The sequence below is a fragment of the Salmo salar genome, chromosome 10, assembly GCF_965601325.2.
Source record: "Salmo salar chromosome 10, fSalSal1, whole genome shotgun sequence".
Lineage (NCBI taxonomy): Eukaryota > Metazoa > Chordata > Actinopteri > Salmoniformes > Salmonidae > Salmo > Salmo salar.
In genome coordinates this window covers 27,469,594-27,488,661 of record NC_138300.1, presented here as the reverse complement: position 1 = coordinate 27,488,661, position 19,068 = coordinate 27,469,594, and the positions used below count along the sequence as shown (strand labels likewise).

The following is a 19,068-nucleotide window of genomic DNA, read 5'->3' as shown; positions in this document are numbered from 1 at the left end:
TTATAGGGGACTTTGCTATCGTTTTAATGAAGGAAAGAATACAACACAACAAAGAGACGGCTGAGCAGTGGAGGGGGCTCTCTCTTCTCTGGCTGCCTTATATTGACTATTTTCCAGTAGATTTTTTCGAAGCCCTCTCAGAAGCGTGGCTAAATAAGCAAGAGCCTGCTAATGAATTGAGAATGAGTGTGATAATTCAGCAGGCTAAGACGAGTGAGGTCCACAGTAGGGAAAGATATTTAGAAAATATGCATCATTAAACCATTATTTAAAATCATGTCTCTTTCTTACACTCAATATTTTTGACTACTAATGCCTAGAGCAAATATTCCTTGCCTTGCAAATACCACAATTTCACACTCTTCACATAATCAGCCACGGTTTTCGTGTTTGGCATGTGAACAACAAAGCTAAAACTCAAAGGACACTAAATGACAATTCATAACATTGCTTTCCGGGTAACTCCCTCTGTCTTATTTGAAGAAAGAAGATGTTGGAAAACGTAAACAACATTTTAACACCATCTTTGCTCCAACAGGGAAGACAGCTGTGATTATTTCTTTGTCACCAGAGCCACCACTGTTGCTGAGCACTGCTGTGTAGCAAATCCTTATAGAAAAAAATAGATTGGATTTTTGTTCCTGGGTGCCTTTTGTATCTCCAGTAAGGGAGTGTATAATAGAGGTTGATTCCGTGGTGTCTGTCCTGTGTGGATTGAGTTGGTGGGGGCTGGTGTGGTTGTGTGGAGTTGTGCAACAACCATAGCACCCATTGAACAGCAGCAGTCTCTGCTCTGCGACCTGCTCAGGCTCTCTTTCACAGCTGCTGGGCTAATATGGTTGATATGGTTACCTGTCGACTAGGCAGGCTTGTTTGCAGGGTCACTTCATTAGCCTTTTCTCAGTCTCTTACTTAGCAGTGGCGTCGTGTGTTGGCTCAATAAGGAGCAGCTAGCTGTCAGGCTGTGTCTGCTGCGCCGTGTAGCACCTGGTTATCAGATCATGTCTCCATGTTCCCTTTCCCCTCTGACATTTACATGTTCTAACAGCCCAAGATGAGCTGTGTTTTCACTGTGTCATATTAACTTGCCTCCATTATCTGGATGTGAAAGGAGATGCTTGTCACCATCAAAAGGGAATCTTGCTCCGTTTGCTCATTTTGAAGGGGCCCTTCTTTACTGAGAAATATCTGTTGTGAAATGTAATGTCTCTTTGCGTTGGATGTGTTTCATTATGGACCTTTTGTTTCTCTGCTTTTGCTCATTGAAACGAAGCAGGGAACAAAACAGTGTGCCGCAAAAATGTGTTATTACTCTGATTGAAAATTGACCAAGCCGTTAAACAAATGTGAGTTTTCCATTTGAAATAGCGTGTGTGTATTCATTTTCAATTCCAAGAACATAGATCCCCCTCTATGTTGTACACAAACGAATTGCATTGTATGAGGTATTTCTCAAAAAATAAAACAGCAAGAACCAAAAACATGACTTAGCTCTTTGGACATTAATTCAATCACTCAGCTATCATATCTCATAAGCTCAAAATCAATTTCAAGCTCCAGTTACAGGCATATAAACTGATGCTGAGAAGGTGTTTGTGAGATGACCCTGAGTGTCCTTGACTTGTATATTTGGCTTCAGGATCCTGCTGAATGGCTAAAGGCACAGTTCCTCCTCATATGCCGCCTGTCCCTCAGCGGGCTAACTTCTGTTTGGGCATGGGTTTATCTGCTATTATCTGTCAAACATCACACACGAACGACACTGGCCTCTGGTGCAATCCCACAGGCAAGCTGCTGTCATACCAACACCTTCAATGTGTCACTTGCTGCCTCCATTTGTGGCAGCTCCAGGGGCTGTAGGGATAAGCATTAAACCCTATTCCCTAGGACCAAAGCCTCCCTAACAGCTAGGCCTATGTGTTTAGTAGGCTGACAGTTTGTGGACATGGAAAAATATACTGTGAAAAATCATATTTTGTTTTCCCGTTCAGATGGATTAAATAAACTAGAATAACTTACTTTTATTAGACATTTGCTGTCCATTGTTTGTCATATCGACATGTTTACCTCAGTGAAAATATTTGAAATATTCATGATATATGCAACAAATTGCCAACAAGTTTTAGCTAAGTAACTGTGGTGTCTTTATAGTCTATACGTCCATACATCTTTGAGAATTCATATTGAGAGAGGGCAGAATATAGCCCCATGACCCTCGCCCAGTGGTGTAAAGTACTTAAGTAAAAATACTTTAAAGTACTACTTAAGTAGTTTTTTGGGGGTATCTGTACTTTACTATGCATGTTTTTGACAACTTTTACTTCACTACATTCCTAAAGAAAATAATGTACTTTTTACTCCACACATTTTCCCTGACACCCAAAAGTACATTTTGAATGCTTAGCAGGACAGGAAAATGGCCCAATTCACGCACTTATCAAGAAAACATCCCTGGGCATCCCTACTGCCTCTGATCTGGCAGATTCATTAAACACAAATTCTTCATTTGTAAATGATGTCTGAGTGTTCTAGTGTGCCCCTGGCTATCCGTAAATAAAAAAACATTGTGCTGTCTGGTTTGCTTAATATAAGCACTTTGAAATGATGTATAACTAAGTATATTTAAAACCAAATACTTTTAGACTTTTACTCAAGTAGTATTTTACTGGGTGACTTTTACTTGAGTCATTTTCTGTTAAAGTATCTTTACTTTTACTCAAGTATGACAATTGGGTACTTTTTCCACCACTGTCCTCACCAATCAATACAAAATACCCAGGGGGAAGAGTGGCCCTAATGAACTGAATAGTTTGGCGCTTAAATATGATCACTATTTCTGTGGCAGTCATTTGTTCTTTTAAGAAAAGATCAATGTCCTCTGGTGTATCAGTGAGAATACACTGTAGGCAGGGGGAGCAATGATACCTCTCAAAATATTTAATGAAGGAGTTAGACAAAGTTTGTTCGTGCTCTTGCTGTCAGTTTTGAAGTCTGTCTTTGGGCAACCCACACTAGTAATTAATGTCCCTCAGCCTATTGGGGGCCACTGTTCATTTCATGGGCTATCACTTTTTTTAATTGGAAACTGACTACTTTCATGGCCAATTAATTATTTATGAAGTGCTAATTAAGAAGCAAAATAAAGGAACACTAAGACCATACTTAAAATGTAAAAAACATAATTGTTATGTAAATAGTCCCTTGATCAATAGACTCACCAAAGTTTTAAAAAATCCATCTTGGATTCACTTCCATACTGTAACGATGTGAGTCTGGAAGGAAGTTCAGGGAGTGAGCGTTTTAATAAATAAATGAAAACATAATACAAAACAAGAGACACGAACAACACATAGACATGAAACAGAAACAATGATGCCTGGGGAAGGAACCAAAGGGAGTGACATATATAGGGCAGATAATCAAGGAGGTGATGGAGTCCAGGTCAGTGTCATTATGTGCAGATGCGCGTAATGATGGCGACAGGTGTGCGCCATAACTAGCAGCCTGGTGACCTAGAGGCCGGAGAGGGAGCACACGTACCCTCATTTCCTGTGAGTGTTTACCTTACACTCGTGATCTTAAAGGGATACTTTTGTTTTTGTTATTTTTTGGTGCTAATGGCGCTGGTGTGAATAGCGGCCGTTTTACAGGCTCCTGACCAATTGTGCTATTTTGTGTGTTTTTTTGCACTGATCGTAACTGTTGTTGTACATAATGTTTCCGCCATCGTTTCCTATGACTGAAAAGAGCTTCTGGACATCAAAACAGTTATCACTAACCCCGATTTGGACGAAGACTTCTACTTCAATGAGTCAGAGGTGAAAGACATAATTATTGATTATCCCAGACCAGGCTCAAATCCCTGACACTCGAAGGAGAAGACTTGACTATAGAGGCCAGCGTGTGGGATACCTGATAAGACTATGTTGGAGAGTGGATTAATCGCCTCTACCCTCTGTTCTATTGGAGAACGTGTAATCACTGGAGAATAAACTGGACTGTCATTTCAATATGATCTGAAGAACTGTAATATCCTATGTTTCTCAGAGTCGTGTCTGAACAAGGTTAAGGTAAATATAGCTGGTTTTCTATACATCAGCAGGACAGAAGGGTGGCGTCGGGGAAGCTCAGGGGAGGTGGTGTATTTGTATTTATTAGGGATCCCAATTAGCTCCTGCCAAGGCAGCAGCTACTCTTCCTAGAGTCAAAACACACCAAAGCACCAACATTACATATAAAACAAGAAATAAAATGGTGAACTATGTTTGAGTGAGCTAAAGATAACTACATGATTCCATATGTGTTATTTCATAGTTTTGATGTCTTCACTATTATTCTACAATATAGAAAATTGTAAAAATAAAGAAAAATCCTTGAATGAGTAGGTGTTCTAAAACTTTTGACCGGTGGTGTAGTTTAGTCACATGATTTCTTAATTTGCAGTACGTTTGCCAATCAGTTGGGCTGCTAGACTTTTGCCTCCTCCCTTTCAACCATTTTCAATTCCTCATCAATCCAAGGGGATTTAACAGTTTTTACAGTCATTTTCTTAACGGGTGTGTGCTTATTAGTAACTGGAATAAGCAATTTCATAAATGTACACGATACACTATATTAGGCCCAGCCTTCGGAACTTTGGTTTTCTGTGTCTCTTTGTTAACAACTGGTGCGCGATCTCAAATATTAAGGAAGTCTTGAGGTTCTGCTCGCCTAGGTTAGAATACCTCATGATAAGCTGTAGACCATACTGTTTATTTTCAACTATATTTTTAATCCAAGTCATCTTGACTCCTGGACTCTGTCCACGCATTTCAAGGCTGCGTAAAGACAATGACTTATCAATGACCCAAGACGAGCTCAGTTAATCCCTACCATTGTGACAATGAGTCGTCATAATGCTGCATCAAATGTACATTATACTAGGGGCATTGGCAGACACAATGTAAGTAACTTAATTTATGTCCCCTAATTGCCCTGAATACCTCTGTTAATCCTACAGCTATTGTATGCAGTAATCATGAGCCTATGAACCTGAGTTACACTGTTAGCACTGAGGCGGTGTGCCCTAGAAGGAAGACCAGTTTGTGCAGCTCACCCTGCACTATCAGCTCCAATAAAAATAACATGGCCAAATCTACTTCTGAATAACTTCCCAGCAAAGCATTAAAAACAATCAAGCAACCCAGAAAAGTACTAAAAATAGCCCATATTAACATATGCAGCCTGAGAAACAAGGTCCATGGAGTCAATAACTTGCTTGTAACAGATGACATTCATATTCTGACTATCTCTGAAACTCACTTATATAATACCGTTGATACAGTGGTAGCAATACATGGTTATGACATGTATTTAGAGATGATCTAATGTTAAATACTGTTGAAGTAATATGGCTACAGGTTCATCAGCCTCACCTAAAGCCCATTCTTGTGTGAAGCTGCTATAGACCACCAAGTGCTAACAGTCAGTATCTGGATAATATGTCTGAAATGCTTGATAATGTATGTGATGTCAACAGAGATGTATATTTTTGGGGTGATTTAAATATTGACTGGCTCTCATCAAGCTGCCCACTCAAGAAAAAACGTCAAACTGTAACCAGTGCCTGCAACCTGGTTCAGGTTGTCAGTCAACCTACAGTACCAGGGTATTTACAAACAGCCCAGGAATGACATCTTCAACATGTATTGATCACTTCTTTACTAATGCTGCAGAAGTTTGCTTTAAAGCAGTATCCAAATCCAAAGGATGTAGTGATCACAATATAATAGCCATATCTAGGAAAACCAAAGTTCCGAAGGCTGGGCCTAATATAGTGTATAAGAGGTCATACAATAAGTTTTGTAGTGATTCATATGTTGATGATATAAGGAATATTTGCTGGTCTGGTATGTGTAATGAGGAGCAACCAGATGCTGCACTTGACACATTTATGAAATTGCTTATTCCAGTTACTAATAAGCACACACCCATTAAGAAAATGTCTGTAAAAACTGTTAAATCCCCTTGGATTGATGAGGAATTGAAAAATTATATGGTTGAGAGGGATGAGGCAAAAGGTATGGCAAATAAGTCTGGCAGCCCAAATGATTGGCAAACGTACTGCAAATTAAGAAATCATGTGACTAAGCTAAAGAAAAAGAAACTATACTATGAAACAAAGATATATGATATAAAGAATGAGAGTAAAAAGCTTTGTAGCACCTTAAATGACATTTTGAGGGAAATAGCCAACTCGGCTCCATCATTCATTGAATCAGATGGCTCATTTATCACAAAACCCACTGATGTTGCCAACTACTTTAATGACTTTTTCATTGGCAAGATAAGCAAACTTAGGGATGACATGCCAGCAACACTACACATCCAAGTATATCTGACCAAATTATGAAAGACAAGAATTGTACTTTTGAATTCCGTAAAGTCAGTGTGGAAGAGGTGAAAAAAATATTGTTGTTTATCAACAACCGGGGTCTGACAATCTGGATGGAAAATTACTGAGGATAACAGTGGATGATATTGCCACTCCTATTTGCCACATCTTCAATTTAAGCCTTCTAGAAAGTGGGTGCCCTCAGGCCTGGAGGGAAGCTAAAATCATTCCGCTACCCAAGAATAGTAAAACCCCCTTTACTGGCTCAAATAGCTGACCAATCAGCCTGTTACCAACCCTTTGTAAACTTCTGGAAAAAATGGTGTTTACCAGATACAATGCTATTTCACAGTAAACAAATTGACAACAGAATTTCAGCATGTGTATAGGGAAGGACACTCAACAAGCACAGCACTTACGCACTTGACTGATGATTGGCTGAGAGAAATTGATGATAACATTGTTGTGGTACAGTCTTGTTAGACTTCAGTGCAGCTTTTGACATTATCGATCATAGTCTGCTGCTGGAAAAACGTATGTGTTATGGCTTTACACCCCCTGCTATAATGTGGATAAAGAGTTACTTGTCTAACAGAACCCAGAGGGTGTTCTTTAATGAAAGCCTCTCAAACATAATCCAGGTAGAATCAGGAATTCCCCAGGGTAGCTGTTTAGGCCCTTTGCATTTTTCAATCTTTACTAACGACGTGCAACTGGCTTTGAGTAAGGCAGGTGTGTTTATGTATGTGGATGACTTAACACTACTGTATACACGTCAGCTACTACAGCGACTGCAATGACTGCAACACTTAACAAAGAGCTGCAGTTAGTTTCGGAATGGGTAGCAAGGAATAAGTTAGTCCTATATTTCCAAAACTAAAAGCATTGTATTTGGGACAAATCATTCACTAAACAATAAACCTCAACTACATCTCGTAATGAATAATGTGGAAATTGAGCACGTTGAGGTGACTAAACTGCTTGGAGTAACCCTGGATTGTAAACTGTCATGGTCAGAACATATTGATAGTAGCTAAGATGGGGAGAAGTTTGTCCATAATAAAGCGCTGCTCTGCCTTCTTAACAATGCTATCAACAAGGCAGGTTCTACAGGCCCTAGTTTTGTCACACCTATACTACTGTTCAGTAGTGTGGTCAGGTGCCACAAAGAGGGACTTGGGAAAATTGCAGTTGGCTCAGAACAGGGCAGCACGGTTGGCCCTTAAAAGTACACAGAGAGCTAACATTAATGACATGCATGTAAATCTCTCATGGATCGAAGTGGAAGAGAGATTGACTTCATCATTACTTGTTTTTGTAAGACGTGTTCACAAGCTGAATGTACCGGACACCCATGCATACCCCACAAGACATGCCACCAGAGAACTCTTCACAGTCCCCAAGTCCAGAACAGACTATGGGAGGCGCACAGTACTACATAGAGCAATAACTACATGGAGCTCTATTCCACATCAAGTAACTGATGCAAGCAGTAGAATCAGATTTAAAAAGCAGGTAAAAATACACCTTATGGAACAGGACTGTGAAGCAACACAAACATAGGCACAGACACATGCATACACACACATGATAACATACACACTATACACACACGTACACATGGATTTTGCAGTGTAGATATGTGGAAGTGGAGTATAGGTCTGAGGGCACACACTTAGTGTGTTGTGAATTCTGTAATGCATGTATTGTAATGTTTTTAAAATTGTATATAACTGCCTTTATTTTGTAGGACCCCAGGCAGCAGCTAATGGGGATCCATAATAAATACAAATAGCTGTCTATTTACAGTAGAAGTCAGACGTTTACATACACCTCAGCCAAATACATTTAAACTCAGTTTTTCACAATTCCTGACATTTAATCCTAGTAAAAATGTCCTGTCTTAGGACAGTTAGGATCATCACTTTATTTTAAGAATGTGAAATGTCAAAATAATAGTAAAGAGAATGATTTATTTCAGCTTTTATTTATTTCATCACATTCCCAGCGGGTCATAAGTTTACATACACTCAATTAGTATTATTACCTTTAAATTGTTTAACTTGGGTCAAACGTTTCGGGTAGCCTTCCACAAGCTTCCCACAATAAGCTTGGTGAATTTTGGCCCATTCCTCCTGACAGAGCTGGTGTAACTGAGCCTCCTTGCTCACACACGCTTTTTTAGTTCTGCCCACAAATGTTCTATAGGATTGAGGTCAGGGCTTTGTGATGGCCATTCCAATACCTTGACTTTGTTGTCCTTAAGCCATTTTGCCACAACTTTGGAAGTATGCTTGGGGTCATTGGCCATTTGGAAGACCCATTTGCGACCAAGCTTTAACTTCCTGACTGATGTCTTGAGATGTTTCTTCAATATATCCACATAATTTTCCTACCTCATGATGCCATCTATTTTGTGAAGTGCACCAGTCCCTCCTGCAGCAAAGCACCCCCACAACATGATGCTACCACCCCCGTGCTTCACGGTTGGGATGGAGTTCTTCGGCTTGCAAGCATCCCCCTTTTACCTCCAAACATAACGATGGTCATTATGGCCAAATAGTTCTATTTTTGTTTCATCAGACCAGAGGACATCTCTCCAAAAAGTACGATCTTTGTCCCCATGTGCAGTTGCAAACCGTAGTCTGGCTTTTTTGTGGTCGGTGGCTTCTTCCTTGCTGAGCAGCCTTTCAGGTTATGTCGATATAGGACTCGTTTTACTGTGGATATAGGTACTTTTGTACCGGTTTCCTCCAGCATCTTCACAAGGGCCTTTGCTGTTGTTCTGGGATTGATTTGCACTTTTCGCACCAAAGTACGTTAATCTCTAGGAGACAGAACGTGTCTCCTTCCTGAGCGGTATGACGGCTGCATGGTCCATGGTGTTTATACTTGCATACTATTGTTTGTGGAGATGAATGTGGTACCTTCAGGCATTTGAAAAATGCTCCCAATGATGAACCAGACTTGTGGAGGTCTAAAAAAAAAAATCTGAGGTCTTGGCTGATTTCCTTTGATTTTCCCATGATGTCAAGCAAGGAGGCACTGAGTTTGAAGGTAGGCCTTGAAATACATCCACAGGTACACCTCCAATCGACTCAAATGATGCCAATTAGCCTATTAGAAGCTTCTAAAGCCATGACATCATTTTCTGGATTTTTCCAAGCTGTTTAAAGGCACAGTCAACTTAGTGTATGTAAACTTCTGACCCACAGGAATTGTGATACAGTGAATTATAAGTGAAATAATCTGTCCGTAAACAGTTGTTGGAAATATTACTTGTGTCATGCACAAAGCAGATGTCCTAACCGACTTGCCAAAACAATCGTTTTTTAACAAGAAATTTGTGGAGTGGTTGAAAAACGAGTTTTAATGACTCCAACGTAAGTGTATGTAAACTTCCAACTTCACCTGTACCACCGCCAACCGATGCTGGCCGTATAACCACACTCAACAAGATGTATAGGGCCATAAGCAAAGAAGAAAATGCTCAACCAGAGGCGGCGCTCCTAGTGGCCGGTGACTTTAATGCAGGAAAACTGAAATCCGTTTTACCTCTATTCTACCAGCATTTCACCTGTGCAACTAAAGGTAAAAAACCTCTAGATCACCTTTACTCCACACACAGAGACACATACAAAGCTCTCCCTCGCCCTTCATTCGGCAAATCTGACCATTACTCTATCCTCCTTCAAAGAGGAAGTACCAGTGATGCGCTCAATACGGAAGTGGTCCCATGAATCGGATGCTAAACTACAGGACTGTTTCACTAGCACAGACTGGAATATGTTCCTGGATTCATCCAATGGCACCGGGTTCATTAATAAGTGCATCGATGTCGTGGGCCCCACAGTGACCGTACGTACATATCCCAACCAGAAGCCATGCATTACAGGCAATATCCACACTGAGCTAAAGCCTAGAGCCTACGCTTTCAAGGAGCGTGACACTATTCCGCTACACCCTCCGACGAACCATCAAACGGGTAAAGCGTCATTACAGGACCAAGATCAATTCCTACTACACCAGCTCTGATGCTCGTCAGATGTGGCAGGTCTTGCAAACTATCACAGATTACAAAGGGAAACCCTGCTGCGATCTGTCCAGTGACGCTAGCCTACCAGACAAGCTAAATACCTTCTATGCTCGCTTCGAGGCTAGCAACACTGAACCATGCATGAGAGCACCAGCTGTTTCGGATGACTGTGTGATCACGCTCTCCATAGTCGATGTGAGTAAGACCTTAAAACAGGTAAACATTCACAAGGCTGCAGGGCCAGATGGATTACCAGGACACATACTCAGAGCTTGCACTGACCAGCTGGCAATGTCTTCTGACATTTCCAACCTCTCCCTGACTCAGTCTGTAATACTTACATGTGTCAGGCAGACCACCATAGTCTGTGTGCCCAAGAACGCCAACGTAACCTGTCTAAATGACTATCGCCCCGTAGCACTCACATCTGTAGCCATGAAAAGCTTTGAAAGGCTGGTCATGGCTCACATCAACACCATATACCCAGACACCCTGGACTCACTCCAATTTGCGTACCGCCCCAACAGATCCACAGATGATGCAATCTCTATTGCAATCCACACTGCCCTTTCCCATCTGGACAACAGGAACACCTACCCGAGGATGCTGTTCAGCGTTCAACACCATTGTGCCCTCCAAGCTCATCACTAAGCTGACCCCAGGATTAAACATCTCCCTCTGCAACTGCATCCAGGTGGTTAGGGTAGGCAACAACACATCCGCCATGATGACCCTCAACATGAGGTTCCCTCGGGTGTGTGCTTAGTCCCCTTCTTTACTCCCTGTTCACCCATGACTGCACAACTCCAACACCATCATTATGTTTGCTAACAACACGAAGGTGGTAGGTCTGATTATCGACAATTATAAGACATCCTATAGGTAGGAGGTCAGAGACCTGGCAGTGTGATGCCAGGAAAACAACCTCTCCCTCAAGCTCAAGAAAGACAAAGGAGCTGATCGCTGACTACAGGAAATGGAGGGCCGAGCACTTCCCCATTCACATTGACGGGGCTGTAGTGGAGCGGGTCAAGTGCTTGAAGTTCCTCGGTGTCCACATCACTAAGGATCTATCATGGTCCACACACATCAATATAGTCGTGAAGAGAGCACGACAACGCCTCTTCCCCCTCTGAAGGCTGAAAAGATTTGGCATGGGCCCTCAGATCCTCAAAAAGTTCTACAGCTGCACCATTGAGAGCATCTTGACTGGCTTCATCACCGCTTGGTATGGCAACTGCTTGGCATCCGACCACAAGGCACTACAGAGGGTAATGCGTACGGCCCAGTAAATCACTGGAGCCGAGCTCCCTGCCATCCAGGCCCTCTCTACCAGGTGGTGTCACAGGAAGGTCCTAAGAATGATCAAAGACTCCAGCCACCCAAGTCATAGACTCTTCTCTCTGCTACCGCACAGCAAGCGGTACTGATGCACAATGTCTGGAACCAACAGGACCCTGAACAACTTCTACCTCCAAGCCATAAGACTGCTAAATAGTTAGCTATTGGTTAACAATTAACTATCTGCATTGACCCTTTTTGCACTAACTGTCACGATCGTCGTAATAACATTCGGACCAAAGCGCAGCGTGATATGGGTTCCACATGTCTATTGAATGAAACGCACAAAAAAACTATAAAAAAACTACGAAACATGGAGCAAATGTAGTGCTCACAGGCAACTACACATAAACAAGATCCCAACAAAACTGGGGTCCATCGCCGGACTGGGGACCATCGCCGGAAGCTCTGGACTGGGGACCGTCGCCGGAAGCTCTGGACTGGGGACCTTCGCCGGAAGCTCTGGACTGGGGACCGTCGCCGGAAGCTCTGGACTGGGGACCGTCGCCGGAAGTTCTGGACTGTGAATGCGCACTGGAGGCCTAGTGCATGGAGCCGGTGCAGGGGGCACCGGACTGGTGACACGCACTTCAGGACGAGTGCGTGGAGCAGGCACAAGACGTACCGGACTGAGGAGGCGCACTGGAGGCCTGATGCGTGGGAGCGGCACAGGTTGCACCGGACTGGTGACACGCTCTTCAGGGCGAGTGCGAGGAGCTGGCACAGGACGTACTGGGCTGTGGAGGCGCACTAGAGACCTGGTGCGTAGAGTCAGCACAAATTGTACCGGAACGATGACACACTTAGCACGGCGAGTGCGGGGAGCTGGCACAGGACGTACTGGGCTGTGGAGGCGCACTGGAGACCTGGTGCGTAGAGCCGGCACACATGGTACCGGACAGATGACACACTCCTCAAGGCGAGTGCGGAGAGCTGGCACAGGGCGTACAGGGCTGGGGAGGCGTACTGGAGACCTGGTGCGTGGAGCCGACACAGATTTTACCAGACTGATAGCACGCTCCTCAGGACGAGTACAGAGAGCTGAGTCAGGTGGCATCAAACTGATAACACGCTCCTTAGGGCGAATGTCGTGCATCATACACCAACACAACAACTCTCCTTTCTCTCTCCTCCAATTTCTCCATCAACTCACTGACGGTCTCCGACTCTCTCCGTTCTTCACTCTCCTCCAATTTCTCCATCTTCTCCCAGACTGGCTCTGGTTCACTCCTCGGCTCCACCGACCACCCCGTGTGCCCCCCCCCCCCCCCCCCCCCGGAAAATTTTGAGGGGTGTTTTTTGGGCTTTCGTTGTGACCGCGAACACCGGCGTCGTCGCTGACCTCCCTTATCTCCTTGTGTCTGCTTCCAAGGAAGGCTTTCGTGTCCCTCCATGATTTCCTCCCATGTCCAGGATGTCTTCTCCTCCTTGATCTCCTCCCAAGCCCAGGAAGTGGTGTTGGAGGGCCAGTAGGAGGCACTCTTTCCTCTGGTCTAAAACATATCCCAATGCCCCAGGGCTGTGATTGGGGACACTGCCCTGTATAGGGTGCCGTCTTTCGGATGGGACGTTAAACGGGTGTCGTGACTCTCTGAGGTCATTAAAGATCCCATTGCACTTATCGTAAGAGTAGGGGTGTTAACCCCGGTGTCCTGGCTAAATTCCCAATCTGGCCCTCATACCATCACGGCCACCTAATCATCCCCAGCTTACAATTGGCTCATTCATCCCCCTCCTATCCCCTGAAACTATTCCCCAGGTCGTTGCTGTAAATGAGAATGTGTTCTCAGTCAACTTCCCTGGTAAAATAATGGTAAAATAAAAATACACTGCTCAAAAAAATAAAGGGAACACTAAAATAACACATCCTAGATCTGAATGAATGAAATAATCTTATTAAATACTTTTTTCTTTACATAGTTGAATGTGCTGACAACAAAATCACACAAAAATAATCAATGGAAATCCAATTTATCAACCCATGGAGGTCTGGATTTGGAGTCACACTCAAAATTAAAGTGGAAAACCACACTACAGGCTGATCCAACTTTGATGTAATGTCCTTAAAACAAGTCAAAATGAGGCTCAGTAGTGTGTGTGGCCTCCACGTGCCTGTATGACCTCCCTACAATGCCTGGACATGCTCCTGATGAGGTGGTGGATGGTCTCCTGAGGGATCTCCTCCCAGACCTGGACTAAAGCATCCGCCAACTCCTGGACAGTCTGTGGTGCAACGTGGCGTTGGTGGATGGAGCGAGACATGATGTCCCAAATGTGCTCAATTGGATTCAGGTCTGAGGAACGGGCGGGCCAGTCCATAGCATCAATGCCTTCCTCTTGCAGGAACTGCTGACACACTCCAGCCACATGAGGTCTAGCATTGTCTTGCATTAGGAGGAACCCAGGGCAAACCGCACCAGCATATGGTCTCACAAGGGGTCTGAGGATCTCATCTCGGTACCTAATGGCAGTCAGGCTACCTCTGGCGAGCACATGGAGGGCTGTGCGGCCCCCCAAAGAAATGCCACCCCACACCATGACTGACCCACCGCCAAACCGGTCATGCTGGAGGATGTTGCAGGCAGCAGAACGTTCTCCACGGCGTCTCCAGACTCTGTCACGTCTGTCACATGTGCTCAGTGTGAACCTGCTTTCATCTGTGAAGAGCACAGGACGCCAGTGGCGAATTTGCCAATCTTGGTGTTCTCTGGCAAATGCCAAACGTCCTGCACGGTGTTGGGTTGTAAGCACAACCTCTACCTGTGGACGTCGGGCCCTCATACCACCCTCATGGAGTCTGTTTCTGACCGTTTGAGCAGACACATGCACATTTGTGGCCTGCTGGAGGTCATTTTGCAGGGCTCTGGCAGCGCTCCTCCTGCTCCTCCTTGCACAAAGGCGGAGGTAGTGGTCCTGCTGCTGGGTTGTTGCCCTCCTGCGGCCTCCTCCACGTCTCCTGATGTACTGGCCTGTCTCCTGGTAGCGCCTCCATGCTCTGGACACTACGCTGACAGACACAGCAAACCTTCTTGCCACAGCTCGCATTGATGTGCCATCCTGGTTGAGCTGCACTACCTGAGCCACTTGTGTGGGTTGTAGACTCCGTCTCATGCTACCACTAGAGTGAAAGCACCGCCAGCATTCAAAAGTGACCAAAACATCAGCCAGGAAGCATAGGAACTGAGAAGTGGTCTGTGGTTACCACCTGCAGAACCACTCCTTTATTGGGGGTGTCTTGCTAATTGCCTATCATTTCCACCTGTTGTCTATTCCATTTGCACAACAGCATGTGAAATGTATTGTCAATCAGTGTTGCTTCCTAAGTGGACAGTTTCATTTCACAGAAGTGTGATTGACTTGGAGTTACATTGTGTTGTTTAAGTGTTCCCTTTATTTTTTTGAGCAGTGTATATATTTTTTAAATACCTTCTCCTCCTGGGCACGCTGCTTGGTCCTGGTTTGGTGGGATCTTCTGTCACGATCGTTGTAATAACATTCGAATCAAAGCGCAGCGTGATATGGGTTCCACATGTTTATTGAATGAAAGGGACAAAAAAAAAACAATAAAGAACGAAACGTGATGCAAATGAAGTGCTCACAGGCAACTACACATAAACAAGATCCCAACAAAACACAGTGGGGAAATGGCTGCCTAAATATGATCCCCAATCAGCGACAACGAAAAACAGCTGCCTCTGATTGGGGACCGTACCAGGCCAACATAGAAATAAGCAACCTTGATTACCCACCCTAGTCACTCCCCGACCTAACCAACATAGAGAATTTAAAGGCTCTCTATGGTCAGGGCGTGACACTATCACGTTTGACTCATCACATACGCTGCTGTTACTGTTTATTATCATCATGTTGCCTAGTCACTTTATCCCTACCTATATGTACATATCTACCTCAATTACCTCGTACCCCTGCACATCGTCTCGGCACTGGTATCCCGTGTATAGTGCCAAGTTATTATTACTCATTGCGTATTTATTCCTTGTGTTATTATTTTTCTAGAATGTTTTCTTTCTTCATTGTTTTGAAAGGCCCGTATGTAAGCATTTCACTGTTAGTCTACACCTGTTGTTTACAAAGCATGTGACAAATAACATTTTATTTGATTTGATACTTCGGGATTTTGGCGATTAGGCCCTTTATCTACTTCCCCAGAGTCAGATGCTACTAGATACCAATAGACTCCCAGCCATTGCACTAATGCTAGTTATGCATTGGCTCACAAAACTACCTCTAACTTCCTTCATACTGGACACAGAGACATAAAAATGGTATCCACAAGTTAATCTGACCCTGGGGAAGGGATGCATTGCCAAAATCCCAAAGTATCCCTTTAACGCATATTTCGATTAGTTCACCAAATTATCCTGCTGTCCCTGCTGTATGCTCATTTGCCTGGCAAAGGCTGTGGCGTTCTGCATGCCAGCCTGCTGGCGTCAAACCCAGCCAGCCATCAGGCACACCTGTGCTAGCGTCTGTCCATCGCACATATTGGCACAGGTGCTTTGTTTTGATTGGCTGTGCTCTAATGTTAATGCATCCCTAGCATCACAGCATTTTTACCAAAATCCCATGTCCACTTGAAAGCCCCATCCAACACACAGGCATGAAGGGACTAAAGACCTGCTGTGAACATATGCGAAGCCCTTTTGAATTCCAGGCACAACGAGATGACGTCCGTCTCAGCAGTCTAATTCCATCATCATCATTATTGCTATTATCCCATGTCTCTTTTTAATACAGGGTAATGTATCACCAATAAAGATAAATGAGAGAGGCATGTAGGAGCTAATTGGCAGGACATGATGTCTGACTCTACACTGACTAAAGTTTACAGTGTTAACTGCTCCCAAAGCTTCAGGAAAATTCAACCTTTATGTGGCCCAACTTCTCTGTTAATACCACTGAGGGGATAGATTTTGTCCTCAATGTATTACCTTCTAACTGTGCTATAAAGGTGTATTTAACATGCTGCTTTTATGTATTTAAGGGTGGGGAAACATCAGTCTACACAGTTTCTTGTGTAATGTCATTTTTACATATGGCAGCCTACTTTTGTTTTGTAGTTTTAATGGTTTTAAGTATATCTATTCTCATTCCACAGTGAGTGCAGTGTTTAGAATTAGTGTGCAGATCCGTTAAGGCACATGCTGCGGGTCAGGTAGCTTGAGGTAGGACAGGGGAAGTTCAGTCTTAAGCCTGAGACACTTCAAAACAACAGCTCCTGGAATTGAGCTGTTTTATTGTGCCAGACACAGGCTTGAGGACCTAGCCATTGGACAGTAGATTAGATTAACAGTAATCCTCCATTGGAGACAAGAAGCTGCTGAAATCTTGTCTACCAGTGATGCTCACTGGTCTAGTTTATTGAAGCCCTGTACAAGTGTCCTTTGTCTTTCTATTTCAGGGTTTCAGAAAGTAATTTTGTTTTTCTCGTTGTCTTATCCCAGGATGATTGACGTTTAACTGATACACAACTCATTTTCCTATGAATGTTAGCAATTTACACTGAGTGCACAAAACATTAGGGACACCTTCCAAATATTGAGTTGCACCCCCTTTTGCCCTCTGAACAGCCACAATTTATTGGGGCATGGACTCTACAAGGTGTCGAAAGCGTTCCACAGGGATGATAGTCCAGGTTGACCCCAATGATTCCCACAGTGGTGTCAAGTTAGCTGGATGGTGTACCATTCTTGATACACACAGAAAAGCCCAGCAGCTTTGCAGTTCTTGACACTCAAACCAGTATGCCTGGCACCTACAACCATACACCGTTTAAAGACACTTAAATATTTTGTCTTGCCCATTCACCGTTTGAATGGCACACATACACAATCCATGTCTCAATTATCTCAAGGCTTAAAAATCCTTCTTTAACCTGTCTCCTCCCCTTCACTGATTGAAGTGGATTTTACAGGTGACATCAATAAGGGATCATAGCATTCACCTGGATTGTTCTGGTCAGTCTATGTCATGTTTTGTACACTCAGTGTATATCAGTGTATTACTTAGCACTTTATTTTGGTACTGCTTCCCACTCACATGTACACTACAGAGAATATTTTAGCTGCCCAGAGAGATCCCCACTGGGGTTACAGCGGTAGTAGCTAGCTACCACATTGAAATAGGAGATCAACCTCTACTACAACAATTGAAATAGCCAACTGGTTACCTGTCCTCATTCTCCGTCAGAAAAAATCTCCACTGGACAATAACTCTCAGAACCCTCAGCAAGAGGAAACTCATAAGTGAAATTACAGCAACCTATGCCCCGAGCCTTGATGTCTGATCTGAATCAAAAAATGAAATTAAATAACAGAGTAGAAAAGGCATCCAAGTTCTGCATCAGTTACTTTTCAATTACGACAGGCGAAGCAGAACGAAATTGTTAGTGCCATTTATCGACTATGCTACTCTCTATTAAAGTACAAGTGAAGAAATCCATTCCATTGTGTAACAGCCTGACTATTTTACTATAACAAAGAGTTTCCTTTCTGTCAGATGGCTTTTGTCATCTAGTGTGAAGAAAAGGTACACCAGGCAACACATTGACTGAGACACACTTGTACGCCCACAGACAAATAGAATCAGAGATCAGACCAGATAATCATCTCTGTGGCCCTTCTTCTCTTCTCTTGGTTTCATCCCAGGGGGTTGAGGACTCAATGGGACCTACAGAGGCAGAATGAAAGTAATAGGTGAAAGTATTGATTACAATAATGATTGGTTTGTGGAAATGCCATGTCTTTATCTGGAAGTATCTGGAAAGAAACAGCCGGAAAAAAGCTGAAATATTATAGTCAGCTCACTAGGAACCATTTTTCTTGAATATCCCCAGTAGTTTAGGAAGTTGACTTTTATTGTATTTCAAACTATGATTTCCATATGTACAAACACCAAAATAAAGATTAAACTTCTGTGATGACAAATGTGTGATTTATCACAGTCACAATCACCAACAAGATAATATCCTGCAGATCCTTTTGAGTTACAGTAAGGGGGATTTTAAATCAATCACGTTGTGTGCCCCTGCCCCCTACAAAAAAAAAAGAAAAGCATAAAAAAAACGTTAAATCACTTTATGGCGCAAACTGTCATTTTTCAGCTGTCAGGGTTGAGATGCGGGTTTGACTGAATCCCTGCCCATGGCTTTACTATAGGATATTATGTGTGCCCAATGTTGATATGTGTACACTGTCAGTAAATATATATTTTATTTTATTATTTTATGAAATTATTTCATGAATTTATTTTACATTTAATTTTGATGAAGAAAATATTAGTTTATTCTTTTCTCCAT

At 43.2% G+C, this 19,068-nt stretch overlaps 1 protein-coding gene across 1 annotated transcript in view; it reads left to right on the top strand.

Annotated features, from left to right (window-relative positions):
• Window positions 1–19,068, top strand: part of LOC106613892 (cytosolic carboxypeptidase 6) — a 406,201-nt gene that overhangs the window by 264,964 nt on the left and 122,169 nt on the right. The gene's annotated exons all lie outside the window — the stretch shown is intronic.